A 26,288-nucleotide genomic window follows, 5' to 3' on the forward strand; every position below is an offset into this window, starting at 1 on the left:
GCTGGTGCAAGATAGTCATTGAACTCAGGGTCCTAATGTTTAGAACCGAGAGCACACAGATCAGAGGGCGTTGGTGGTATAGTGGTGAGCATAGCTGCCTTCCAAGCAGTTGACCCGGGTTCGATTCCCGGCCAACGCAGTACAAGTACTAATATATTCTGCAAGCAGGATATATTTTAATGCAACATGTCACAAAATGGAAATATAATGAACAGATTAATCAGCCGTTATATAAAAAATAAACAAATATGTAGGCAAGCATCTCAATTGCCCCTTCTGCTATATTCATTGTCCTAATATATGATAAGTTTCATAAAGCAGAGTCACCACTCACATGTGCTGATAAAAAATATTTACAGTGGGCAGACAATGAAAGGGCTGAGGCCCGACCACACATTATAACTCCAGCATCTCTATGTTAAAAAGCATTTCCTAGGCAATATCTAGCCTCTGAAAACAATATGCAAGATCCATCAATAAATCTGGCAAAAGTCGCCAACATTTTGTGCATACTTGTGCCCTCACCTGAATGTAGCGCCACCTTGTAGACGTCGGAGGTAACTGCAGCTCAAAAAATGTTTCATCAGAGGGCAAGTTTAGAGGAATCCAAAAGGCAGATGTCCATGGAAAGATCCTCCGACTGCAGCAGGAAGGTTGGATGCTTCAAATTTACACAGTTTCCAGTCCAACTTCCTCTCATGTACCGAACGCTCCCAAACGCTCAAAAGCCTTACACCGGGCAAGCCCTCACCGGGTAGATCTCTGGCTCCCAGGTAAAGCCAAATCCTGAGCATGCTAGCACTAGGATCTCAGAGAGAGAGACAGAGAGCGTCGGAGAGCTGCTGTCTTGATAAAGGCCTGAAACGGCTAGTGCCTAAGAGGGTCTGGACTTTCAGTTATGACTGATTGTGAGAGGGGAAGATGAAGATTTTCTGCACCCAGCATGCCTTGCGATATAATTAGGCAAATGAGGTGAGAGCCCGACCAATCCCACTTCACTCCTATGAATGCCTCCTCATCTGCATAAAGAGAACACTTTCACAAACGAGCAGAGTGGCGCAGCGGAAGCGTGCTGGGCCCATAACCCAGAGGTCGATGGATCGAAACCATCCTCTGCTAATTTTGCTTGATTTTCCTTCCAAGGACCAAGCTGTCATTTCCACACTGCCAGAAAGGAAAAGCGCAAGCTTGTGCCAGCTATGTGAAAAAAGACTTCTCAACTATCTATGTCTGTGTAATACAAGAGTGTTCGTGAAAGGATCAACCCTGTACTTTGAAAGCAAAGACACACAACTATAACCATAAATGACTGGTGGGAGCTTCACACAACTTTCTGGGCATGCTTTGAATTTCATTCTTCCCTTTTTTTTCTGCTCTTATCTATCTCCTGGGCATTTCATGGAATGTTCTCTCTTTCTCTTCCCTGCTTTGCTTCCCATGCTGCCTATATATGCTGATTTCTACTATTTGTACTGTTGCTTTTCATTTCTTCTCTTCTGCACAACTTTGTCCTTGGTTTCAATCCCCAGTTCCTTACCCTCTGCAAAAAACGTTCTACTACTTCTCATGTTGGTATCTAAACCAAATGCACCATTGAAGCTGTTGCAAGATAGTCATTGATTTCGGCAACGTAATATTTAGAACCGAGAGCACACACATCAGAGGGCGTTGGTGGTATAGTGGTGAGCATAGCTGCTTCCCAAGCAGTTGACCCGGGTTCGATTCCCGGCCAAAGCAGTGAAAATGCTTATATATTCTGCAAGCAGGATATATTTTAATGCAACATGTCACAAAATGGAAATTTCATGTACAGATTAATCAGCCATATATAAAAAAATAAACAAATACATAGGCAAACATCTCAATCGCACCTTCTGATACATTCATTGTCCTAATATATGATAAGTTTTATAAAGCAGAGTCACAACTCACATGTGCTGGTAATAAATATGTTACAGTGGGCAAACAATGGAAGGGGTGAGGCCCCACCAGACATTATAACTCCAACATCTCTATGTTAAAAAGCATTTCTAGGCAATATCTAGCCTCTGAAAAAAATATGCAAGATCCACCGATAAATCTGGCAAAAGTCCCTAACATTTTGTGCATACTTGTGCACTTACCAGAATGTAGAGCCACCTTGTAGCTGTCGAAGGTAATTGCTGCTCCCAAAATGTTTTATCAGAAGGCAAGTTGAGAGGAATCCTAGAGGCAGATGTCCATGGAAAGAGCCGCTCACTGCAGCAGGAATGTTGGATGCTTCAAATTCGCAGAGTTTCCTGTCCAACGTCCACTCACGTCCCGAACGCTCCCAAACGCTCAAAAGCCTCACACCGGGCAAGCCCTCACCGGGTAGATCTCTGGCTCCCAGGTAAAGCCAAATCCTGAGCATGCTAGTGCTAGGATCACAGAGAGAGAGAGAGAGAGAGAGAGAGGGTTCAAGACCTGCTGTCTTGATAAAGGTCTGAAACGGCTAGTGCCTAAGAGTGTCTGACTTTCAGTTATGACTGATTGTGAGAGGGGAAGATGAAGTTTTTCTGCACCCAGCATGCCTTGCAATATACTTATGCAAATGAGGTGAGAGCCGGACCAATCCCACGCTACTCTGCTTAATGCTCCCTATCTGCATAAAAAGAACACTTTCACAACAGAGCAGAGTGGCGCAGCGGAAGCGTGCTGGGCCCATAACCCAGAGGTCGATGGATCGAAACCATCCTCTGCTAATTTTGCTTGATTTTCCTTCCAAGGACCAAGCTGTCTTTTCCACGCTGACAGCAAGGAAAAGCACAAGCTTGTGCCAGCTATGTGAGAAAAGACTTCTCAAATATCTGTGTCTGCTGAAATACAAGAGAGGGATCATCAAAGGATCCACCCTGTACTTTGAAAGTAAAGACACACAATAATAAGCATAAATGACTGGTGGGACCTTCAAACACTTTTATGGGCAGGCTTTGAATTTCATTCTTCCCTTTTTGTTCTGCTCTTATCTATCTGCTGGGCAATTAATTGAATGTTCTGTATTTCTCTTCCCTGTTTTGCTTCCCATGCTGCCTCTATATATTCTTATCTATTATTTGTAATGCAGCTTTCCATTCTTCTCTTCTGCACAGCTTTGTCCTTGGTTTCAATCCCAGTTCCTTACCCTCTGCAAAAAACTTTCTATTGCTTTTCATGTTGGTATCTAAACCAAATGCACCATTCAAGCTGGTGCAAGATAGTCATTGAACTCAGGGTCCTAATGTTTAGAACCGAGAGCACACAGATCAGAGGGCGTTGGTGGTATAGTGGTGAGCATAGCTGCCTTCCAAGCAGTTGACCCGGGTTCGATTCCCGGCCAACGCAGTACAAGTACTAATATATTCTGCAAGCAGGATATATTTTAATGCAACATGTCACAAAATGGAAATATAATGAACAGATTAATCAGCCGTTATATAAAAAATAAACAAATATGTAGGCAAGCATCTCAATTGCCCCTTCTGCTATATTCATTGTCCTAATATATGATAAGTTTCATAAAGCAGAGTCACCACTCACATGTGCTGATAAAAAATATTTACAGTGGGCAGACAATGAAAGGGCTGAGGCCCGACCACACATTATAACTCCAGCATCTCTATGTTAAAAAGCATTTCCTAGGCAATATCTAGCCTCTGAAAACAATATGCAAGATCCATCGATAAATCTGGCAAAAGTCGCCAACATTTTGTGCATACTTGTGCCCTCACCTGAATGTAGCGCCACCTTGTAGACGTCGGAGGTAACTGCAGCTCAAAAAATGTTTCATCAGAGGGCAAGTTTAGAGGAATCCAAAAGGCAGATGTCCATGGAAAGATCCTCCGACTGCAGCAGGAAGGTTGGATGCTTCAAATTTACACAGTTTCCAGTCCAATGTCCTCTCATGTACCGAACGCTCCCAAACGCTCAAAAGCCTTACACCGGGCAAGCCCTCACCGGGTAGATCTCTGGCTCCCAGGTAAAGCCAAATCCTGAGCATGCTAGCACTAGGATCTCAGAGAGAGAGACAGAGAGCGTCGGAGAGCTGCTGTCTTGATAAAGGCCTGAAACGGCTAGTGCCTAAGAGGGTCTGGACTTTCAGTTATGACTGATTGTGAGAGGGGAAGATGAAGATTTTCTGCACCCAGCATGCCTTGCGATATAATTAGGCAAATGAGGTGAGAGCCCGACCAATCCCACTTCACTCCTATGAATGCCTCCTCATCTGCATAAAGAGAACACTTTCACAAACGAGCAGAGTGGCGCAGCGGAAGCGTGCTGGGCCCATAACCCAGAGGTCGATGGATCGAAACCATCCTCTGCTAATTTTGCTTGATTTTCCTTCCAAGGACCAAGCTGTCATTTCCACACTGCCAGAAAGGAAAAGCGCAAGCTTGTGCCAGCTATGTGAAAAAAGACTTCTCAACTATCTATGTCTGTGTAATACAAGAGTGTTCGTGAAAGGATCAACCCTGTACTTTGAAAGCAAAGACACACAACTATAACCATAAATGACTGGTGGGAGCTTCACACAACTTTCTGGGCATGCTTTGAATTTCATTCTTCCCTTTTTTTCTGCTCTTATCTATCTCCTGGGCATTTCATGGAATGTTCTCTCTTTCTCTTCCCTGCTTTGCTTCCCATGCTGCCTATATATGCTGATTTCTACTATTTGTACTGTTGCTTTTCATTTCTTCTCTTCTGCACAACTTTGTCCTTGGTTTCAATCCCCAGTTCCTTACCCTCTGCAAAAAACGTTCTACTACTTCTCATGTTGGTATCTAAACCAAATGCACCATTGAAGCTGTTGCAAGATAGTCATTGATTTCGGCAACGTAATATTTAGAACCGAGAGCACACACATCAGAGGGCGTTGGTGGTATAGTGGTGAGCATAGCTGCTTCCCAAGCAGTTGACCCGGGTTCGATTCCCGGCCAACGCAGTGAAAATGCTTATATATTCTGCAAGCAGGATATATTTTAATGCAACATGTCACAAAATGGAAATTTCATGTACAGATTAATCAGCCATATATAAAAAAATAAACAAATACATAGGCAAACATCTCAATCGCACCTTCTGATACATTCATTGTCCTAATATATGATAAGTTTTATAAAGCAGAGTCACAACTCACATGTGCTGGTAATAAATATGTTACAGTGGGCAAACAATGGAAGGGGTGAGGCCCCACCAGACATTATAACTCCAACATCTCTATGTTAAAAAGCATTTCTAGGCAATATCTAGCCTCTGAAAAAAATATGCAAGATCCACCGATAAATCTGGCAAAAGTCCCTAACATTTTGTGCATACTTGTGCACTTACCAGAATGTAGAGCCACCTTGTAGCTGTCGAAGGTAATTGCTGCTCCCAAAATGTTTTATCAGAAGGCAAGTTGAGAGGAATCCTAGAGGCAGATGTCCATGGAAAGAGCCGCTCACTGCAGCAGGAATGTTGGATGCTTCAAATTCGCAGAGTTTCCTGTCCAACGTCCACTCACGTCCCGAACGCTCCCAAACGCTCAAAAGCCTCACACCGGGCAAGCCCTCACCGGGTAGATCTCTGGCTCCCAGGTAAAGCCAAATCCTGAGCATGCTAGTGCTAGGATCACAGAGAGAGAGAGAGAGAGAGAGAGGGTTCAAGACCTGCTGTCTTGATAAAGGTCTGAAACGGCTAGTGCCTAAGAGTGTCTGACTTTCAGTTATGACTGATTGTGAGAGGGGAAGATGAAGTTTTTCTGCACCCAGCATGCCTTGCAATATACTTATGCAAATGAGGTGAGAGCCGGACCAATCCCACGCTACTCTGCTTAATGCTCCCTATCTGCATAAAAAGAACACTTTCACAACAGAGCAGAGTGGCGCAGCGGAAGCGTGCTGGGCCCATAACCCAGAGGTCGATGGATCGAAACCATCCTCTGCTAATTTTGCTTGATTTTCCTTCCAAGGACCAAGCTGTCTTTTCCACGCTGACAGCAAGGAAAAGCACAAGCTTGTGCCAGCTATGTGAGAAAAGACTTCTCAAATATCTGTGTCTGCTGAAATACAAGAGAGGGATCATCAAAGGATCCACCCTGTACTTTGAAAGTAAAGACACACAATAATAAGCATAAATGACTGGTGGGACCTTCAAACACTTTTATGGGCAGGCTTTGAATTTCATTCTTCCCTTTTTGTTCTGCTCTTATCTATCTGCTGGGCAATTAATTGAATGTTCTGTATTTCTCTTCCCTGTTTTGCTTCCCATGCTGCCTCTATATATTCTTATCTATTATTTGTAATGCAGCTTTCCATTCTTCTCTTCTGCACAGCTTTGTCCTTGGTTTCAATCCCAGTTCCTTACCCTCTGCAAAAAACTTTCTATTGCTTTTCATGTTGGTATCTAAACCAAATGCACCATTCAAGCTGGTGCAAGATAGTCATTGAACTCAGGGTCCTAATGTTTAGAACCGAGAGCACACAGATCAGAGGGCGTTGGTGGTATAGTGGTGAGCATAGCTGCCTTCCAAGCAGTTGACCCGGGTTCGATTCCCGGCCAACGCAGTACAAGTACTAATATATTCTGCAAGCAGGATATATTTTAATGCAACATGTCACAAAATGGAAATATAATGAACAGATTAATCAGCCGTTATATAAAAAATAAACAAATATGTAGGCAAGCATCTCAATTGCCCCTTCTGCTATATTCATTGTCCTAATATATGATAAGTTTCATAAAGCAGAGTCACCACTCACATGTGCTGATAAAAAATATTTACAGTGGGCAGACAATGAAAGGGCTGAGGCCCGACCACACATTATAACTCCAGCATCTCTATGTTAAAAAGCATTTCCTAGGCAATATCTAGCCTCTGAAAACAATATGCAAGATCCATCAATAAATCTGGCAAAAGTCGCCAACATTTTGTGCATACTTGTGCCCTCACCTGAATGTAGCGCCACCTTGTAGACGTCGGAGGTAACTGCAGCTCAAAAAATGTTTCATCAGAGGGCAAGTTTAGAGGAATCCAAAAGGCAGATGTCCATGGAAAGATCCTCCGACTGCAGCAGGAAGGTTGGATGCTTCAAATTTACACAGTTTCCAGTCCAACTTCCTCTCATGTACCGAACGCTCCCAAACGCTCAAAAGCCTTACACCGGGCAAGCCCTCACCGGGTAGATCTCTGGCTCCCAGGTAAAGCCAAATCCTGAGCATGCTAGCACTAGGATCTCAGAGAGAGAGACAGAGAGCGTCGGAGAGCTGCTGTCTTGATAAAGGCCTGAAACGGCTAGTGCCTAAGAGGGTCTGGACTTTCAGTTATGACTGATTGTGAGAGGGGAAGATGAAGATTTTCTGCACCCAGCATGCCTTGCGATATAATTAGGCAAATGAGGTGAGAGCCCGACCAATCCCACTTCACTCCTATGAATGCCTCCTCATCTGCATAAAGAGAACACTTTCACAAACGAGCAGAGTGGCGCAGCGGAAGCGTGCTGGGCCCATAACCCAGAGGTCGATGGATCGAAACCATCCTCTGCTAATTTTGCTTGATTTTCCTTCCAAGGACCAAGCTGTCATTTCCACACTGCCAGAAAGGAAAAGCGCAAGCTTGTGCCAGCTATGTGAAAAAAGACTTCTCAACTATCTATGTCTGTGTAATACAAGAGTGTTCGTGAAAGGATCAACCCTGTACTTTGAAAGCAAAGACACACAACTATAACCATAAATGACTGGTGGGAGCTTCACACAACTTTCTGGGCATGCTTTGAATTTCATTCTTCCCTTTTTTTTCTGCTCTTATCTATCTCCTGGGCATTTCATGGAATGTTCTCTCTTTCTCTTCCCTGCTTTGCTTCCCATGCTGCCTATATATGCTGATTTCTACTATTTGTACTGTTGCTTTTCATTTCTTCTCTTCTGCACAACTTTGTCCTTGGTTTCAATCCCCAGTTCCTTACCCTCTGCAAAAAACGTTCTACTACTTCTCATGTTGGTATCTAAACCAAATGCACCATTGAAGCTGTTGCAAGATAGTCATTGATTTCGGCAACGTAATATTTAGAACCGAGAGCACACACATCAGAGGGCGTTGGTGGTATAGTGGTGAGCATAGCTGCTTCCCAAGCAGTTGACCCGGGTTCGATTCCCGGCCAAAGCAGTGAAAATGCTTATATATTCTGCAAGCAGGATATATTTTAATGCAACATGTCACAAAATGGAAATTTCATGTACAGATTAATCAGCCATATATAAAAAAATAAACAAATACATAGGCAAACATCTCAATCGCACCTTCTGATACATTCATTGTCCTAATATATGATAAGTTTTATAAAGCAGAGTCACAACTCACATGTGCTGGTAATAAATATGTTACAGTGGGCAAACAATGGAAGGGGTGAGGCCCCACCAGACATTATAACTCCAACATCTCTATGTTAAAAAGCATTTCTAGGCAATATCTAGCCTCTGAAAAAAATATGCAAGATCCACCGATAAATCTGGCAAAAGTCCCTAACATTTTGTGCATACTTGTGCACTTACCAGAATGTAGAGCCACCTTGTAGCTGTCGAAGGTAATTGCTGCTCCCAAAATGTTTTATCAGAAGGCAAGTTGAGAGGAATCCTAGAGGCAGATGTCCATGGAAAGAGCCGCTCACTGCAGCAGGAATGTTGGATGCTTCAAATTCGCAGAGTTTCCTGTCCAACGTCCACTCACGTCCCGAACGCTCCCAAACGCTCAAAAGCCTCACACCGGGCAAGCCCTCACCGGGTAGATCTCTGGCTCCCAGGTAAAGCCAAATCCTGAGCATGCTAGTGCTAGGATCACAGAGAGAGAGAGAGAGAGAGAGAGAGGGTTCAAGACCTGCTGTCTTGATAAAGGTCTGAAACGGCTAGTGCCTAAGAGTGTCTGACTTTCAGTTATGACTGATTGTGAGAGGGGAAGATGAAGTTTTTCTGCACCCAGCATGCCTTGCAATATACTTATGCAAATGAGGTGAGAGCCGGACCAATCCCACGCTACTCTGCTTAATGCTCCCTATCTGCATAAAAAGAACACTTTCACAACAGAGCAGAGTGGCGCAGCGGAAGCGTGCTGGGCCCATAACCCAGAGGTCGATGGATCGAAACCATCCTCTGCTAATTTTGCTTGATTTTCCTTCCAAGGACCAAGCTGTCTTTTCCACGCTGACAGCAAGGAAAAGCACAAGCTTGTGCCAGCTATGTGAGAAAAGACTTCTCAAATATCTGTGTCTGCTGAAATACAAGAGAGGGATCATCAAAGGATCCACCCTGTACTTTGAAAGTAAAGACACACAATAATAAGCATAAATGACTGGTGGGACCTTCAAACACTTTTATGGGCAGGCTTTGAATTTCATTCTTCCCTTTTTGTTCTGCTCTTATCTATCTGCTGGGCAATTAATTGAATGTTCTGTATTTCTCTTCCCTGTTTTGCTTCCCATGCTGCCTCTATATATTCTTATCTATTATTTGTAATGCAGCTTTCCATTCTTCTCTTCTGCACAGCTTTGTCCTTGGTTTCAATCCCAGTTCCTTACCCTCTGCAAAAAACTTTCTATTGCTTTTCATGTTGGTATCTAAACCAAATGCACCATTCAAGCTGGTGCAAGATAGTCATTGAACTCAGGGTCCTAATGTTTAGAACCGAGAGCACACAGATCAGAGGGCGTTGGTGGTATAGTGGTGAGCATAGCTGCCTTCCAAGCAGTTGACCCGGGTTCGATTCCCGGCCAACGCAGTACAAGTACTAATATATTCTGCAAGCAGGATATATTTTAATGCAACATGTCACAAAATGGAAATATAATGAACAGATTAATCAGCCGTTATATAAAAAATAAACAAATATGTAGGCAAGCATCTCAATTGCCCCTTCTGCTATATTCATTGTCCTAATATATGATAAGTTTCATAAAGCAGAGTCACCACTCACATGTGCTGATAAAAAATATTTACAGTGGGCAGACAATGAAAGGGCTGAGGCCCGACCACACATTATAACTCCAGCATCTCTATGTTAAAAAGCATTTCCTAGGCAATATCTAGCCTCTGAAAACAATATGCAAGATCCATCGATAAATCTGGCAAAAGTCGCCAACATTTTGTGCATACTTGTGCCCTCACCTGAATGTAGCGCCACCTTGTAGACGTCGGAGGTAACTGCAGCTCAAAAAATGTTTCATCAGAGGGCAAGTTTAGAGGAATCCAAAAGGCAGATGTCCATGGAAAGATCCTCCGACTGCAGCAGGAAGGTTGGATGCTTCAAATTTACACAGTTTCCAGTCCAATGTCCTCTCATGTACCGAACGCTCCCAAACGCTCAAAAGCCTTACACCGGGCAAGCCCTCACCGGGTAGATCTCTGGCTCCCAGGTAAAGCCAAATCCTGAGCATGCTAGCACTAGGATCTCAGAGAGAGAGACAGAGAGCGTCGGAGAGCTGCTGTCTTGATAAAGGCCTGAAACGGCTAGTGCCTAAGAGGGTCTGGACTTTCAGTTATGACTGATTGTGAGAGGGGAAGATGAAGATTTTCTGCACCCAGCATGCCTTGCGATATAATTAGGCAAATGAGGTGAGAGCCCGACCAATCCCACTTCACTCCTATGAATGCCTCCTCATCTGCATAAAGAGAACACTTTCACAAACGAGCAGAGTGGCGCAGCGGAAGCGTGCTGGGCCCATAACCCAGAGGTCGATGGATCGAAACCATCCTCTGCTAATTTTGCTTGATTTTCCTTCCAAGGACCAAGCTGTCATTTCCACACTGCCAGAAAGGAAAAGCGCAAGCTTGTGCCAGCTATGTGAAAAAAGACTTCTCAACTATCTATGTCTGTGTAATACAAGAGTGTTCGTGAAAGGATCAACCCTGTACTTTGAAAGCAAAGACACACAACTATAACCATAAATGACTGGTGGGAGCTTCACACAACTTTCTGGGCATGCTTTGAATTTCATTCTTCCCTTTTTTTCTGCTCTTATCTATCTCCTGGGCATTTCATGGAATGTTCTCTCTTTCTCTTCCCTGCTTTGCTTCCCATGCTGCCTATATATGCTGATTTCTACTATTTGTACTGTTGCTTTTCATTTCTTCTCTTCTGCACAACTTTGTCCTTGGTTTCAATCCCCAGTTCCTTACCCTCTGCAAAAAACGTTCTACTACTTCTCATGTTGGTATCTAAACCAAATGCACCATTGAAGCTGTTGCAAGATAGTCATTGATTTCGGCAACGTAATATTTAGAACCGAGAGCACACACATCAGAGGGCGTTGGTGGTATAGTGGTGAGCATAGCTGCTTCCCAAGCAGTTGACCCGGGTTCGATTCCCGGCCAACGCAGTGAAAATGCTTATATATTCTGCAAGCAGGATATATTTTAATGCAACATGTCACAAAATGGAAATTTCATGTACAGATTAATCAGCCATATATAAAAAAATAAACAAATACATAGGCAAACATCTCAATCGCACCTTCTGATACATTCATTGTCCTAATATATGATAAGTTTTATAAAGCAGAGTCACAACTCACATGTGCTGGTAATAAATATGTTACAGTGGGCAAACAATGGAAGGGGTGAGGCCCCACCAGACATTATAACTCCAACATCTCTATGTTAAAAAGCATTTCTAGGCAATATCTAGCCTCTGAAAAAAATATGCAAGATCCACCGATAAATCTGGCAAAAGTCCCTAACATTTTGTGCATACTTGTGCACTTACCAGAATGTAGAGCCACCTTGTAGCTGTCGAAGGTAATTGCTGCTCCCAAAATGTTTTATCAGAAGGCAAGTTGAGAGGAATCCTAGAGGCAGATGTCCATGGAAAGAGCCGCTCACTGCAGCAGGAATGTTGGATGCTTCAAATTCGCAGAGTTTCCTGTCCAACGTCCACTCACGTCCCGAACGCTCCCAAACGCTCAAAAGCCTCACACCGGGCAAGCCCTCACCGGGTAGATCTCTGGCTCCCAGGTAAAGCCAAATCCTGAGCATGCTAGTGCTAGGATCACAGAGAGAGAGAGAGAGAGAGAGAGGGTTCAAGACCTGCTGTCTTGATAAAGGTCTGAAACGGCTAGTGCCTAAGAGTGTCTGACTTTCAGTTATGACTGATTGTGAGAGGGGAAGATGAAGTTTTTCTGCACCCAGCATGCCTTGCAATATACTTATGCAAATGAGGTGAGAGCCGGACCAATCCCACGCTACTCTGCTTAATGCTCCCTATCTGCATAAAAAGAACACTTTCACAACAGAGCAGAGTGGCGCAGCGGAAGCGTGCTGGGCCCATAACCCAGAGGTCGATGGATCGAAACCATCCTCTGCTAATTTTGCTTGATTTTCCTTCCAAGGACCAAGCTGTCTTTTCCACGCTGACAGCAAGGAAAAGCACAAGCTTGTGCCAGCTATGTGAGAAAAGACTTCTCAAATATCTGTGTCTGCTGAAATACAAGAGAGGGATCATCAAAGGATCCACCCTGTACTTTGAAAGTAAAGACACACAATAATAAGCATAAATGACTGGTGGGACCTTCAAACACTTTTATGGGCAGGCTTTGAATTTCATTCTTCCCTTTTTGTTCTGCTCTTATCTATCTGCTGGGCAATTAATTGAATGTTCTGTATTTCTCTTCCCTGTTTTGCTTCCCATGCTGCCTCTATATATTCTTATCTATTATTTGTAATGCAGCTTTCCATTCTTCTCTTCTGCACAGCTTTGTCCTTGGTTTCAATCCCAGTTCCTTACCCTCTGCAAAAAACTTTCTATTGCTTTTCATGTTGGTATCTAAACCAAATGCACCATTCAAGCTGGTGCAAGATAGTCATTGAACTCAGGGTCCTAATGTTTAGAACCGAGAGCACACAGATCAGAGGGCGTTGGTGGTATAGTGGTGAGCATAGCTGCCTTCCAAGCAGTTGACCCGGGTTCGATTCCCGGCCAACGCAGTACAAGTACTAATATATTCTGCAAGCAGGATATATTTTAATGCAACATGTCACAAAATGGAAATATAATGAACAGATTAATCAGCCGTTATATAAAAAATAAACAAATATGTAGGCAAGCATCTCAATTGCCCCTTCTGCTATATTCATTGTCCTAATATATGATAAGTTTCATAAAGCAGAGTCACCACTCACATGTGCTGATAAAAAATATTTACAGTGGGCAGACAATGAAAGGGCTGAGGCCCGACCACACATTATAACTCCAGCATCTCTATGTTAAAAAGCATTTCCTAGGCAATATCTAGCCTCTGAAAACAATATGCAAGATCCATCGATAAATCTGGCAAAAGTCGCCAACATTTTGTGCATACTTGTGCCCTCACCTGAATGTAGCGCCACCTTGTAGACGTCGGAGGTAACTGCAGCTCAAAAAATGTTTCATCAGAGGGCAAGTTTAGAGGAATCCAAAAGGCAGATGTCCATGGAAAGATCCTCCGACTGCAGCAGGAAGGTTGGATGCTTCAAATTTACACAGTTTCCAGTCCAATGTCCTCTCATGTACCGAACGCTCCCAAACGCTCAAAAGCCTTACACCGGGCAAGCCCTCACCGGGTAGATCTCTGGCTCCCAGGTAAAGCCAAATCCTGAGCATGCTAGCACTAGGATCTCAGAGAGAGAGACAGAGAGCGTCGGAGAGCTGCTGTCTTGATAAAGGCCTGAAACGGCTAGTGCCTAAGAGGGTCTGGACTTTCAGTTATGACTGATTGTGAGAGGGGAAGATGAAGATTTTCTGCACCCAGCATGCCTTGCGATATAATTAGGCAAATGAGGTGAGAGCCCGACCAATCCCACTTCACTCCTATGAATGCCTCCTCATCTGCATAAAGAGAACACTTTCACAAACGAGCAGAGTGGCGCAGCGGAAGCGTGCTGGGCCCATAACCCAGAGGTCGATGGATCGAAACCATCCTCTGCTAATTTTGCTTGATTTTCCTTCCAAGGACCAAGCTGTCATTTCCACACTGCCAGAAAGGAAAAGCGCAAGCTTGTGCCAGCTATGTGAAAAAAGACTTCTCAACTATCTATGTCTGTGTAATACAAGAGTGTTCGTGAAAGGATCAACCCTGTACTTTGAAAGCAAAGACACACAACTATAACCATAAATGACTGGTGGGAGCTTCACACAACTTTCTGGGCATGCTTTGAATTTCATTCTTCCCTTTTTTTCTGCTCTTATCTATCTCCTGGGCATTTCATGGAATGTTCTCTCTTTCTCTTCCCTGCTTTGCTTCCCATGCTGCCTATATATGCTGATTTCTACTATTTGTACTGTTGCTTTTCATTTCTTCTCTTCTGCACAACTTTGTCCTTGGTTTCAATCCCCAGTTCCTTACCCTCTGCAAAAAACGTTCTACTACTTCTCATGTTGGTATCTAAACCAAATGCACCATTGAAGCTGTTGCAAGATAGTCATTGATTTCGGCAACGTAATATTTAGAACCGAGAGCACACACATCAGAGGGCGTTGGTGGTATAGTGGTGAGCATAGCTGCTTCCCAAGCAGTTGACCCGGGTTCGATTCCCGGCCAACGCAGTGAAAATGCTTATATATTCTGCAAGCAGGATATATTTTAATGCAACATGTCACAAAATGGAAATTTCATGTACAGATTAATCAGCCATATATAAAAAAATAAACAAATACATAGGCAAACATCTCAATCGCACCTTCTGATACATTCATTGTCCTAATATATGATAAGTTTTATAAAGCAGAGTCACAACTCACATGTGCTGGTAATAAATATGTTACAGTGGGCAAACAATGGAAGGGGTGAGGCCCCACCAGACATTATAACTCCAACATCTCTATGTTAAAAAGCATTTCTAGGCAATATCTAGCCTCTGAAAAAAATATGCAAGATCCACCGATAAATCTGGCAAAAGTCCCTAACATTTTGTGCATACTTGTGCACTTACCAGAATGTAGAGCCACCTTGTAGCTGTCGAAGGTAATTGCTGCTCCCAAAATGTTTTATCAGAAGGCAAGTTGAGAGGAATCCTAGAGGCAGATGTCCATGGAAAGAGCCGCTCACTGCAGCAGGAATGTTGGATGCTTCAAATTCGCAGAGTTTCCTGTCCAACGTCCACTCACGTCCCGAACGCTCCCAAACGCTCAAAAGCCTCACACCGGGCAAGCCCTCACCGGGTAGATCTCTGGCTCCCAGGTAAAGCCAAATCCTGAGCATGCTAGTGCTAGGATCACAGAGAGAGAGAGAGAGAGAGAGAGGGTTCAAGACCTGCTGTCTTGATAAAGGTCTGAAACGGCTAGTGCCTAAGAGTGTCTGACTTTCAGTTATGACTGATTGTGAGAGGGGAAGATGAAGTTTTTCTGCACCCAGCATGCCTTGCAATATACTTATGCAAATGAGGTGAGAGCCGGACCAATCCCACGCTACTCTGCTTAATGCTCCCTATCTGCATAAAAAGAACACTTTCACAACAGAGCAGAGTGGCGCAGCGGAAGCGTGCTGGGCCCATAACCCAGAGGTCGATGGATCGAAACCATCCTCTGCTAATTTTGCTTGATTTTCCTTCCAAGGACCAAGCTGTCTTTTCCACGCTGACAGCAAGGAAAAGCACAAGCTTGTGCCAGCTATGTGAGAAAAGACTTCTCAAATATCTGTGTCTGCTGAAATACAAGAGAGGGATCATCAAAGGATCCACCCTGTACTTTGAAAGTAAAGACACACAATAATAAGCATAAATGACTGGTGGGACCTTCAAACACTTTTATGGGCAGGCTTTGAATTTCATTCTTCCCTTTTTGTTCTGCTCTTATCTATCTGCTGGGCAATTAATTGAATGTTCTGTATTTCTCTTCCCTGTTTTGCTTCCCATGCTGCCTCTATATATTCTTATCTATTATTTGTAATGCAGCTTTCCATTCTTCTCTTCTGCACAGCTTTGTCCTTGGTTTCAATCCCAGTTCCTTACCCTCTGCAAAAAACTTTCTATTGCTTTTCATGTTGGTATCTAAACCAAATGCACCATTCAAGCTGGTGCAAGATAGTCATTGAACTCAGGGTCCTAATGTTTAGAACCGAGAGCACACAGATCAGAGGGCGTTGGTGGTATAGTGGTGAGCATAGCTGCCTTCCAAGCAGTTGACCCGGGTTCGATTCCCGGCCAACGCAGTACAAGTACTAATATATTCTGCAAGCAGGATATATTTTAATGCAACATGTCACAAAATGGAAATATAATGAACAGATTAATCAGCCGTTATATAAAAAATAAACAAATATGTAGGCAAGCATCTCAATTGCCCCTTCTGCTATATTCATTGTCCTAATATATGATAAGTTTCATAAAGCAGAGTCACCACTCACATGTGCTGATAAAAAATATTTACAGTGGGCAGACAATGAAAGGGCTGAGGCCCGACCACACATTATAACTCCAGCATCTCTATGTTAAAAAGCATTTCCTAGGCAATATCTAGCCTCTGAAAACAATATGCAAGATCCATCAATAAATCTGGCAAAAGTCGCCAACATTTTGTGCATACTTGTGCCCTCACCTGAATGTAGCGCCACCTTGTAGACGTCGGAGGTAACTGCAGCTCAAAAAATGTTTCATCAGAGGGCAAGTTTAGAGGAATCCAAAAGGCAGATGTCCATGGAAAGATCCTCCGACTGCAGCAGGAAGGTTGGATGCTTCAAATTTACACAGTTTCCAGTCCAACTTCCTCTCATGTACCGAACGCTCCCAAACGCTCAAAAGCCTTACACCGGGCAAGCCCTCACCGGGTAGATCTCTGGCTCCCAGGTAAAGCCAAATCCTGAGCATGCTAGCACTAGGATCTCAGAGAGAGAGACAGAGAGCGTCGGAGAGCTGCTGTCTTGATAAAGGCCTGAAACGGCTAGTGCCTAAGAGGGTCTGGACTTTCAGTTATGACTGATTGTGAGAGGGGAAGATGAAGATTTTCTGCACCCAGCATGCCTTGCGATATAATTAGGCAAATGAGGTGAGAGCCCGACCAATCCCACTTCACTCCTATGAATGCCTCCTCATCTGCATAAAGAGAACACTTTCACAAACGAGCAGAGTGGCGCAGCGGAAGCGTGCTGGGCCCATAACCCAGAGGTCGATGGATCGAAACCATCCTCTGCTAATTTTGCTTGATTTTCCTTCCAAGGACCAAGCTGTCATTTCCACACTGCCAGAAAGGAAAAGCGCAAGCTTGTGCCAGCTATGTGAAAAAAGACTTCTCAACTATCTATGTCTGTGTAATACAAGAGTGTTCGTGAAAGGATCAACCCTGTACTTTGAAAGCAAAGACACACAACTATAACCATAAATGACTGGTGGGAGCTTCACACAACTTTCTGGGCATGCTTTGAATTTCATTCTTCCCTTTTTTTTCTGCTCTTATCTATCTCCTGGGCATTTCATGGAATGTTCTCTCTTTCTCTTCCCTGCTTTGCTTCCCATGCTGCCTATATATGCTGATTTCTACTATTTGTACTGTTGCTTTTCATTTCTTCTCTTCTGCACAACTTTGTCCTTGGTTTCAATCCCCAGTTCCTTACCCTCTGCAAAAAACGTTCTACTACTTCTCATGTTGGTATCTAAACCAAATGCACCATTGAAGCTGTTGCAAGATAGTCATTGATTTCGGCAACGTAATATTTAGAACCGAGAGCACACACATCAGAGGGCGTTGGTGGTATAGTGGTGAGCATAGCTGCTTCCCAAGCAGTTGACCCGGGTTCGATTCCCGGCCAAAGCAGTGAAAATGCTTATATATTCTGCAAGCAGGATATATTTTAATGCAACATGTCACAAAATGGAAATTTCATGTACAGATTAATCAGCCATATATAAAAAAATAAACAAATACATAGGCAAACATCTCAATCGCACCTTCTGATACATTCATTGTCCTAATATATGATAAGTTTTATAAAGCAGAGTCACAACTCACATGTGCTGGTAATAAATATGTTACAGTGGGCAAACAATGGAAGGGGTGAGGCCCCACCAGACATTATAACTCCAACATCTCTATGTTAAAAAGCATTTCTAGGCAATATCTAGCCTCTGAAAAAAATATGCAAGATCCACCGATAAATCTGGCAAAAGTCCCTAACATTTTGTGCATACTTGTGCACTTACCAGAATGTAGAGCCACCTTGTAGCTGTCGAAGGTAATTGCTGCTCCCAAAATGTTTTATCAGAAGGCAAGTTGAGAGGAATCCTAGAGGCAGATGTCCATGGAAAGAGCCGCTCACTGCAGCAGGAATGTTGGATGCTTCAAATTCGCAGAGTTTCCTGTCCAACGTCCACTCACGTCCCGAACGCTCCCAAACGCTCAAAAGCCTCACACCGGGCAAGCCCTCACCGGGTAGATCTCTGGCTCCCAGGTAAAGCCAAATCCTGAGCATGCTAGTGCTAGGATCACAGAGAGAGAGAGAGAGAGAGAGAGAGGGTTCAAGACCTGCTGTCTTGATAAAGGTCTGAAACGGCTAGTGCCTAAGAGTGTCTGACTTTCAGTTATGACTGATTGTGAGAGGGGAAGATGAAGTTTTTCTGCACCCAGCATGCCTTGCAATATACTTATGCAAATGAGGTGAGAGCCGGACCAATCCCACGCTACTCTGCTTAATGCTCCCTATCTGCATAAAAAGAACACTTTCACAACAGAGCAGAGTGGCGCAGCGGAAGCGTGCTGGGCCCATAACCCAGAGGTCGATGGATCGAAACCATCCTCTGCTAATTTTGCTTGATTTTCCTTCCAAGGACCAAGCTGTCTTTTCCACGCTGACAGCAAGGAAAAGCACAAGCTTGTGCCAGCTATGTGAGAAAAGACTTCTCAAATATCTGTGTCTGCTGAAATACAAGAGAGGGATCATCAAAGGATCCACCCTGTACTTTGAAAGTAAAGACACACAATAATAAGCATAAATGACTGGTGGGACCTTCAAACACTTTTATGGGCAGGCTTTGAATTTCATTCTTCCCTTTTTGTTCTGCTCTTATCTATCTGCTGGGCAATTAATTGAATGTTCTGTATTTCTCTTCCCTGTTTTGCTTCCCATGCTGCCTCTATATATTCTTATCTATTATTTGTAATGCAGCTTTCCATTCTTCTCTTCTGCACAGCTTTGTCCTTGGTTTCAATCCCAGTTCCTTACCCTCTGCAAAAAACTTTCTATTGCTTTTCATGTTGGTATCTAAACCAAATGCACCATTCAAGCTGGTGCAAGATAGTCATTGAACTCAGGGTCCTAATGTTTAGAACCGAGAGCACACAGATCAGAGGGCGTTGGTGGTATAGTGGTGAGCATAGCTGCCTTCCAAGCAGTTGACCCGGGTTCGATTCCCGGCCAACGCAGTACAAGTACTAATATATTCTGCAAGCAGGATATATTTTAATGCAACATGTCACAAAATGGAAATATAATGAACAGATTAATCAGCCGTTATATAAAAAATAAACAAATATGTAGGCAAGCATCTCAATTGCCCCTTCTGCTATATTCATTGTCCTAATATATGATAAGTTTCATAAAGCAGAGTCACCACTCACATGTGCTGATAAAAAATATTTACAGTGGGCAGACAATGAAAGGGCTGAGGCCCGACCACACATTATAACTCCAGCATCTCTATGTTAAAAAGCATTTCCTAGGCAATATCTAGCCTCTGAAAACAATATGCAAGATCCATCGATAAATCTGGCAAAAGTCGCCAACATTTTGTGCATACTTGTGCCCTCACCTGAATGTAGCGCCACCTTGTAGACGTCGGAGGTAACTGCAGCTCAAAAAATGTTTCATCAGAGGGCAAGTTTAGAGGAATCCAAAAGGCAGATGTCCATGGAAAGATCCTCCGACTGCAGCAGGAAGGTTGGATGCTTCAAATTTACACAGTTTCCAGTCCAATGTCCTCTCATGTACCGAACGCTCCCAAACGCTCAAAAGCCTTACACCGGGCAAGCCCTCACCGGGTAGATCTCTGGCTCCCAGGTAAAGCCAAATCCTGAGCATGCTAGCACTAGGATCTCAGAGAGAGAGACAGAGAGCGTCGGAGAGCTGCTGTCTTGATAAAGGCCTGAAACGGCTAGTGCCTAAGAGGGTCTGGACTTTCAGTTATGACTGATTGTGAGAGGGGAAGATGAAGATTTTCTGCACCCAGCATGCCTTGCGATATAATTAGGCAAATGAGGTGAGAGCCCGACCAATCCCACTTCACTCCTATGAATGCCTCCTCATCTGCATAAAGAGAACACTTTCACAAACGAGCAGAGTGGCGCAGCGGAAGCGTGCTGGGCCCATAACCCAGAGGTCGATGGATCGAAACCATCCTCTGCTAATTTTGCTTGATTTTCCTTCCAAGGACCAAGCTGTCATTTCCACACTGCCAGAAAGGAAAAGCGCAAGCTTGTGCCAGCTATGTGAAAAAAGACTTCTCAACTATCTATGTCTGTGTAATACAAGAGTGTTCGTGAAAGGATCAACCCTGTACTTTGAAAGCAAAGACACACAACTATAACCATAAATGACTGGTGGGAGCTTCACACAACTTTCTGGGCATGCTTTGAATTTCATTCTTCCCTTTTTTTCTGCTCTTATCTATCTCCTGGGCATTTCATGGAATGTTCTCTCTTTCTCTTCCCTGCTTTGCTTCCCATGCTGCCTATATATGCTGATTTCTACTATTTGTACTGTTGCTTTTCATTTCTTCTCTTCTGCACAACTTTGTCCTTGGTTTCAATCCCCAGTTCCTTACCCTCTGCAAAAAACGTTCTACTACTTCTCATGTTGGTATCTAAACCAAATGCACCATTGAAGCTGTTGCAAGATAGTCATTGATTTCGGCAACGTAATATTTAGAACCGAGAGCACACACATCAGAGGGCGTTGGTGGTATAGTGGTGAGCATAGCTGCTTCCCAAGCAGTTGACCCGGGTTCGATTCCCGGCCAACGCAGTGAAAATGCTTATATATTCTGCAAGCAGGATATATTTTAATGCAACATGTCACAAAATGGAAATTTCATGTACAGATTAATCAGCCATATATAAAAAAATAAACAAATACATAGGCAAACATCTCAATCGCACCTTCTGATACATTCATTGTCCTAATATATGATAAGTTTTATAAAGCAGAGTCACAACTCACATGTGCTGGTAATAAATATGTTACAGTGGGCAAACAATGGAAGGGGTGAGGCCCCACCAGACATTATAACTCCAACATCTCTATGTTAAAAAGCATTTCTAGGCAATATCTAGCCTCTGAAAAAAATATGCAAGATCCACCGATAAATCTGGCAAAAGTCCCTAACATTTTGTGCATACTTGTGCACTTACCAGAATGTAGAGCCACCTTGTAGCTGTCGAAGGTAATTGCTGCTCCCAAAATGTTTTATCAGAAGGCAAGTTGAGAGGAATCCTAGAGGCAGATGTCCATGGAAAGAGCCGCTCACTGCAGCAGGAATGTTGGATGCTTCAAATTCGCAGAGTTTCCTGTCCAACGTCCACTCACGTCCCGAACGCTCCCAAACGCTCAAAAGCCTCACACCGGGCAAGCCCTCACCGGGTAGATCTCTGGCTCCCAGGTAAAGCCAAATCCTGAGCATGCTAGTGCTAGGATCACAGAGAGAGAGAGAGAGAGAGAGAGGGTTCAAGACCTGCTGTCTTGATAAAGGTCTGAAACGGCTAGTGCCTAAGAGTGTCTGACTTTCAGTTATGACTGATTGTGAGAGGGGAAGATGAAGTTTTTCTGCACCCAGCATGCCTTGCAATATACTTATGCAAATGAGGTGAGAGCCGGACCAATCCCACGCTACTCTGCTTAATGCTCCCTATCTGCATAAAAAGAACACTTTCACAACAGAGCAGAGTGGCGCAGCGGAAGCGTGCTGGGCCCATAACCCAGAGGTCGATGGATCGAAACCATCCTCTGCTAATTTTGCTTGATTTTCCTTCCAAGGACCAAGCTGTCTTTTCCACGCTGACAGCAAGGAAAAGCACAAGCTTGTGCCAGCTATGTGAGAAAAGACTTCTCAAATATCTGTGTCTGCTGAAATACAAGAGAGGGATCATCAAAGGATCCACCCTGTACTTTGAAAGTAAAGACACACAATAATAAGCATAAATGACTGGTGGGACCTTCAAACACTTTTATGGGCAGGCTTTGAATTTCATTCTTCCCTTTTTGTTCTGCTCTTATCTATCTGCTGGGCAATTAATTGAATGTTCTGTATTTCTCTTCCCTGTTTTGCTTCCCATGCTGCCTCTATATATTCTTATCTATTATTTGTAATGCAGCTTTCCATTCTTCTCTTCTGCACAGCTTTGTCCTTGGTTTCAATCCCAGTTCCTTACCCTCTGCAAAAAACTTTCTATTGCTTTTCATGTTGGTATCTAAACCAAATGCACCATTCAAGCTGGTGCAAGATAGTCATTGAACTCAGGGTCCTAATGTTTAGAACCGAGAGCACACAGATCAGAGGGCGTTGGTGGTATAGTGGTGAGCATAGCTGCCTTCCAAGCAGTTGACCCGGGTTCGATTCCCGGCCAACGCAGTACAAGTACTAATATATTCTGCAAGCAGGATATATTTTAATGCAACATGTCACAAAATGGAAATATAATGAACAGATTAATCAGCCGTTATATAAAAAATAAACAAATATGTAGGCAAGCATCTCAATTGCCCCTTCTGCTATATTCATTGTCCTAATATATGATAAGTTTCATAAAGCAGAGTCACCACTCACATGTGCTGATAAAAAATATTTACAGTGGGCAGACAATGAAAGGGCTGAGGCCCGACCACACATTATAACTCCAGCATCTCTATGTTAAAAAGCATTTCCTAGGCAATATCTAGCCTCTGAAAACAATATGCAAGATCCATCGATAAATCTGGCAAAAGTCGCCAACATTTTGTGCATACTTGTGCCCTCACCTGAATGTAGCGCCACCTTGTAGACGTCGGAGGTAACTGCAGCTCAAAAAATGTTTCATCAGAGGGCAAGTTTAGAGGAATCCAAAAGGCAGATGTCCATGGAAAGATCCTCCGACTGCAGCAGGAAGGTTGGATGCTTCAAATTTACACAGTTTCCAGTCCAATGTCCTCTCATGTACCGAACGCTCCCAAACGCTCAAAAGCCTTACACCGGGCAAGCCCTCACCGGGTAGATCTCTGGCTCCCAGGTAAAGCCAAATCCTGAGCATGCTAGCACTAGGATCTCAGAGAGAGAGACAGAGAGCGTCGGAGAGCTGCTGTCTTGATAAAGGCCTGAAACGGCTAGTGCCTAAGAGGGTCTGGACTTTCAGTTATGACTGATTGTGAGAGGGGAAGATGAAGATTTTCTGCACCCAGCATGCCTTGCGATATAATTAGGCAAATGAGGTGAGAGCCCGACCAATCCCACTTCACTCCTATGAATGCCTCCTCATCTGCATAAAGAGAACACTTTCACAAACGAGCAGAGTGGCGCAGCGGAAGCGTGCTGGGCCCATAACCCAGAGGTCGATGGATCGAAACCATCCTCTGCTAATTTTGCTTGATTTTCCTTCCAAGGACCAAGCTGTCATTTCCACACTGCCAGAAAGGAAAAGCGCAAGCTTGTGCCAGCTATGTGAAAAAAGACTTCTCAACTATCTATGTCTGTGTAATACAAGAGTGTTCGTGAAAGGATCAACCCTGTACTTTGAAAGCAAAGACACACAACTATAACCATAAATGACTGGTGGGAGCTTCACACAACTTTCTGGGCATGCTTTGAATTTCATTCTTCCCTTTTTTTCTGCTCTTATCTATCTCCTGGGCATTTCATGGAATGTTCTCTCTTTCTCTTCCCTGCTTTGCTTCCCATGCTGCCTATATATGCTGATTTCTACTATTTGTACTGTTGCTTTTCATTTCTTCTCTTCTGCACAACTTTGTCCTTGGTTTCAATCCCCAGTTCCTTACCCTCTGCAAAAAACGTTCTACTACTTCTCATGTTGGTATCTAAACCAAATGCACCATTGAAGCTGTTGCAAGATAGTCATTGATTTCGGCAACGTAATATTTAGAACCGAGAGCACACACATCAGAGGGCGTTGGTGGTATAGTGGTGAGCATAGCTGCTTCCCAAGCAGTTGACCCGGGTTCGATTCCCGGCCAACGCAGTGAAAATGCTTATATATTCTGCAAGCAGGATATATTTTAATGCAACATGTCACAAAATGGAAATTTCATGTACAGATTAATCAGCCATATATAAAAAAATAAACAAATACATAGGCAAACATCTCAATCGCACCTTCTGATACATTCATTGTCCTAATATATGATAAGTTTTATAAAGCAGAGTCACAACTCACATGTGCTGGTAATAAATATGTTACAGTGGGCAAACAATGGAAGGGGTGAGGCCCCACCAGACATTATAACTCCAACATCTCTATGTTAAAAAGCATTTCTAGGCAATATCTAGCCTCTGAAAAAAATATGCAAGATCCACCGATAAATCTGGCAAAAGTCCCTAACATTTTGTGCATACTTGTGCACTTACCAGAATGTAGAGCCACCTTGTAGCTGTCGAAGGTAATTGCTGCTCCCAAAATGTTTTATCAGAAGGCAAGTTGAGAGGAATCCTAGAGGCAGATGTCCATGGAAAGAGCCGCTCACTGCAGCAGGAATGTTGGATGCTTCAAATTCGCAGAGTTTCCTGTCCAACGTCCACTCACGTCCCGAACGCTCCCAAACGCTCAAAAGCCTCACACCGGGCAAGCCCTCACCGGGTAGATCTCTGGCTCCCAGGTAAAGCCAAATCCTGAGCATGCTAGTGCTAGGATCACAGAGAGAGAGAGAGAGAGAGAGAGGGTTCAAGACCTGCTGTCTTGATAAAGGTCTGAAACGGCTAGTGCCTAAGAGTGTCTGACTTTCAGTTATGACTGATTGTGAGAGGGGAAGATGAAGTTTTTCTGCACCCAGCATGCCTTGCAATATACTTATGCAAATGAGGTGAGAGCCGGACCAATCCCACGCTACTCTGCTTAATGCTCCCTATCTGCATAAAAAGAACACTTTCACAACAGAGCAGAGTGGCGCAGCGGAAGCGTGCTGGGCCCATAACCCAGAGGTCGATGGATCGAAACCATCCTCTGCTAATTTTGCTTGATTTTCCTTCCAAGGACCAAGCTGTCTTTTCCACGCTGACAGCAAGGAAAAGCACAAGCTTGTGCCAGCTATGTGAGAAAAGACTTCTCAAATATCTGTGTCTGCTGAAATACAAGAGAGGGATCATCAAAGGATCCACCCTGTACTTTGAAAGTAAAGACACACAATAATAAGCATAAATGACTGGTGGGACCTTCAAACACTTTTATGGGCAGGCTTTGAATTTCATTCTTCCCTTTTTGTTCTGCTCTTATCTATCTCCTGGGCAATTAATTGAATGTTCTGTATTTCTCTTCTAGCCGCTTTCCATTCTTCTCTTCTGCACAGCTTTGTCCTTGGTTTCAATCCCAGTTCCTTACCCTCTGCAAAAAACTTTCTATTGCTTTTCATGTTGGTATCTAAACCAAATGCACCATTCAAGCTGGTGCAAGATAGTCATTGAACTCAGGGTCCTAATGTTTAGAACCGAGAGCACACAGATCAGAGGGCGTTGGTGGTATAGTAGTGAGCATAGCTGCCTTCCAAGCAGTTGACCCGGGTTCAATTCCCGGCCAACGCAGTACAAATACTAATATATTCTTAAAGCAGGATATATTTTAATGCAACATGTCACAAAATGGAAATATAATGAACAGATTAATCAGCCGTTATATAAAAAATAAACAAATATGTAGGCAAGCATCTCAATCGCCCCTTCTGCTATATTCATTGTCCTAATATATGATAAGTTTCATAAAGCAGAGTCACCACTCACATGTGCTGATAAAAAATATTTACAGTGGGCAGACAATGAAAGGGCTGAGGCCCGACCACACATTATAACTCCAGCATCTCTATGTTAAAAAGCATTTCCTAGGCAATATCTAGCCTCTGAAAACAATATGCAAGATCCATCGATAAATCTGGCAAAAGTCGCCAACATTTTGTGCATACTTGTGCCCTCACCTGAATGTAGCGCCACCTTGTAGACGTCGGAGGTAACTGCAGCTCAAAAAATGTTTCATCAGAGGGCAAGTTTAGAGGAATCCAAAAGGCAGATGTCCATGGAAAGATCCTCCGACTGCAGCAGGAAGGTTGGATGCTTCAAATTTACACAGTTTCCAGTCCAACGTCCTCTCATGTACCGAACGCTCCCAAACGCTCAAAAGC

At 43.5% G+C, this 26,288-nt stretch overlaps 16 non-coding genes across 16 annotated transcripts; all 16 read left to right on the forward strand.

Annotated features, from left to right (window-relative positions):
• The first annotated feature begins 67 nt into the window (after window positions 1-67).
• TRNAG-UCC (transfer RNA glycine (anticodon UCC)) lies at window positions 68-139 on the forward strand. Its single transcript has one exon. It is a non-coding gene; the product is annotated as a tRNA-Gly (tRNA).
• A 1,526-nt stretch (window positions 140-1,665) lies between these two features.
• TRNAG-CCC (transfer RNA glycine (anticodon CCC)) lies at window positions 1,666-1,737 on the forward strand. Its single transcript has one exon. It is a non-coding gene; the product is annotated as a tRNA-Gly (tRNA).
• A 1,533-nt stretch (window positions 1,738-3,270) lies between these two features.
• Window positions 3,271-3,342, forward strand: TRNAG-UCC (transfer RNA glycine (anticodon UCC)). Its single transcript has one exon. It is a non-coding gene; the product is annotated as a tRNA-Gly (tRNA).
• A 1,525-nt stretch (window positions 3,343-4,867) lies between these two features.
• TRNAG-CCC (transfer RNA glycine (anticodon CCC)) lies at window positions 4,868-4,939 on the forward strand. The gene has a single exon. It is a non-coding gene; the product is annotated as a tRNA-Gly (tRNA).
• Window positions 4,940-6,470: 1,531 nt separating this feature from the next.
• TRNAG-UCC (transfer RNA glycine (anticodon UCC)) lies at window positions 6,471-6,542 on the forward strand. Its single transcript has one exon. It is a non-coding gene; the product is annotated as a tRNA-Gly (tRNA).
• A 1,526-nt stretch (window positions 6,543-8,068) lies between these two features.
• On the forward strand, window positions 8,069-8,140 carry TRNAG-CCC (transfer RNA glycine (anticodon CCC)). Its single transcript has one exon. It is a non-coding gene; the product is annotated as a tRNA-Gly (tRNA).
• Window positions 8,141-9,673: 1,533 nt separating this feature from the next.
• TRNAG-UCC (transfer RNA glycine (anticodon UCC)) lies at window positions 9,674-9,745 on the forward strand. Its single transcript has one exon. It is a non-coding gene; the product is annotated as a tRNA-Gly (tRNA).
• A 1,525-nt stretch (window positions 9,746-11,270) lies between these two features.
• On the forward strand, window positions 11,271-11,342 carry TRNAG-CCC (transfer RNA glycine (anticodon CCC)). Its single transcript has one exon. It is a non-coding gene; the product is annotated as a tRNA-Gly (tRNA).
• A 1,531-nt stretch (window positions 11,343-12,873) lies between these two features.
• On the forward strand, window positions 12,874-12,945 carry TRNAG-UCC (transfer RNA glycine (anticodon UCC)). Its single transcript has one exon. It is a non-coding gene; the product is annotated as a tRNA-Gly (tRNA).
• A 1,525-nt stretch (window positions 12,946-14,470) lies between these two features.
• On the forward strand, window positions 14,471-14,542 carry TRNAG-CCC (transfer RNA glycine (anticodon CCC)). The gene has a single exon. It is a non-coding gene; the product is annotated as a tRNA-Gly (tRNA).
• Window positions 14,543-16,073: 1,531 nt separating this feature from the next.
• Window positions 16,074-16,145, forward strand: TRNAG-UCC (transfer RNA glycine (anticodon UCC)). The gene has a single exon. It is a non-coding gene; the product is annotated as a tRNA-Gly (tRNA).
• Window positions 16,146-17,671: 1,526 nt separating this feature from the next.
• Window positions 17,672-17,743, forward strand: TRNAG-CCC (transfer RNA glycine (anticodon CCC)). Its single transcript has one exon. It is a non-coding gene; the product is annotated as a tRNA-Gly (tRNA).
• A 1,533-nt stretch (window positions 17,744-19,276) lies between these two features.
• Window positions 19,277-19,348, forward strand: TRNAG-UCC (transfer RNA glycine (anticodon UCC)). The gene has a single exon. It is a non-coding gene; the product is annotated as a tRNA-Gly (tRNA).
• A 1,525-nt stretch (window positions 19,349-20,873) lies between these two features.
• On the forward strand, window positions 20,874-20,945 carry TRNAG-CCC (transfer RNA glycine (anticodon CCC)). The gene has a single exon. It is a non-coding gene; the product is annotated as a tRNA-Gly (tRNA).
• Window positions 20,946-22,476: 1,531 nt separating this feature from the next.
• TRNAG-UCC (transfer RNA glycine (anticodon UCC)) lies at window positions 22,477-22,548 on the forward strand. The gene has a single exon. It is a non-coding gene; the product is annotated as a tRNA-Gly (tRNA).
• Window positions 22,549-24,073: 1,525 nt separating this feature from the next.
• TRNAG-CCC (transfer RNA glycine (anticodon CCC)) lies at window positions 24,074-24,145 on the forward strand. Its single transcript has one exon. It is a non-coding gene; the product is annotated as a tRNA-Gly (tRNA).
• The last annotated feature ends 2,143 nt before the right edge of the window (window positions 24,146-26,288 follow it).

This window comes from Lissotriton vulgaris, chromosome 2_1 (genome assembly GCF_964263255.1).
Source record: "Lissotriton vulgaris chromosome 2_1, aLisVul1.2, whole genome shotgun sequence".
In the NCBI taxonomy this organism is placed as follows: domain Eukaryota; kingdom Metazoa; phylum Chordata; class Amphibia; order Caudata; family Salamandridae; genus Lissotriton; species Lissotriton vulgaris.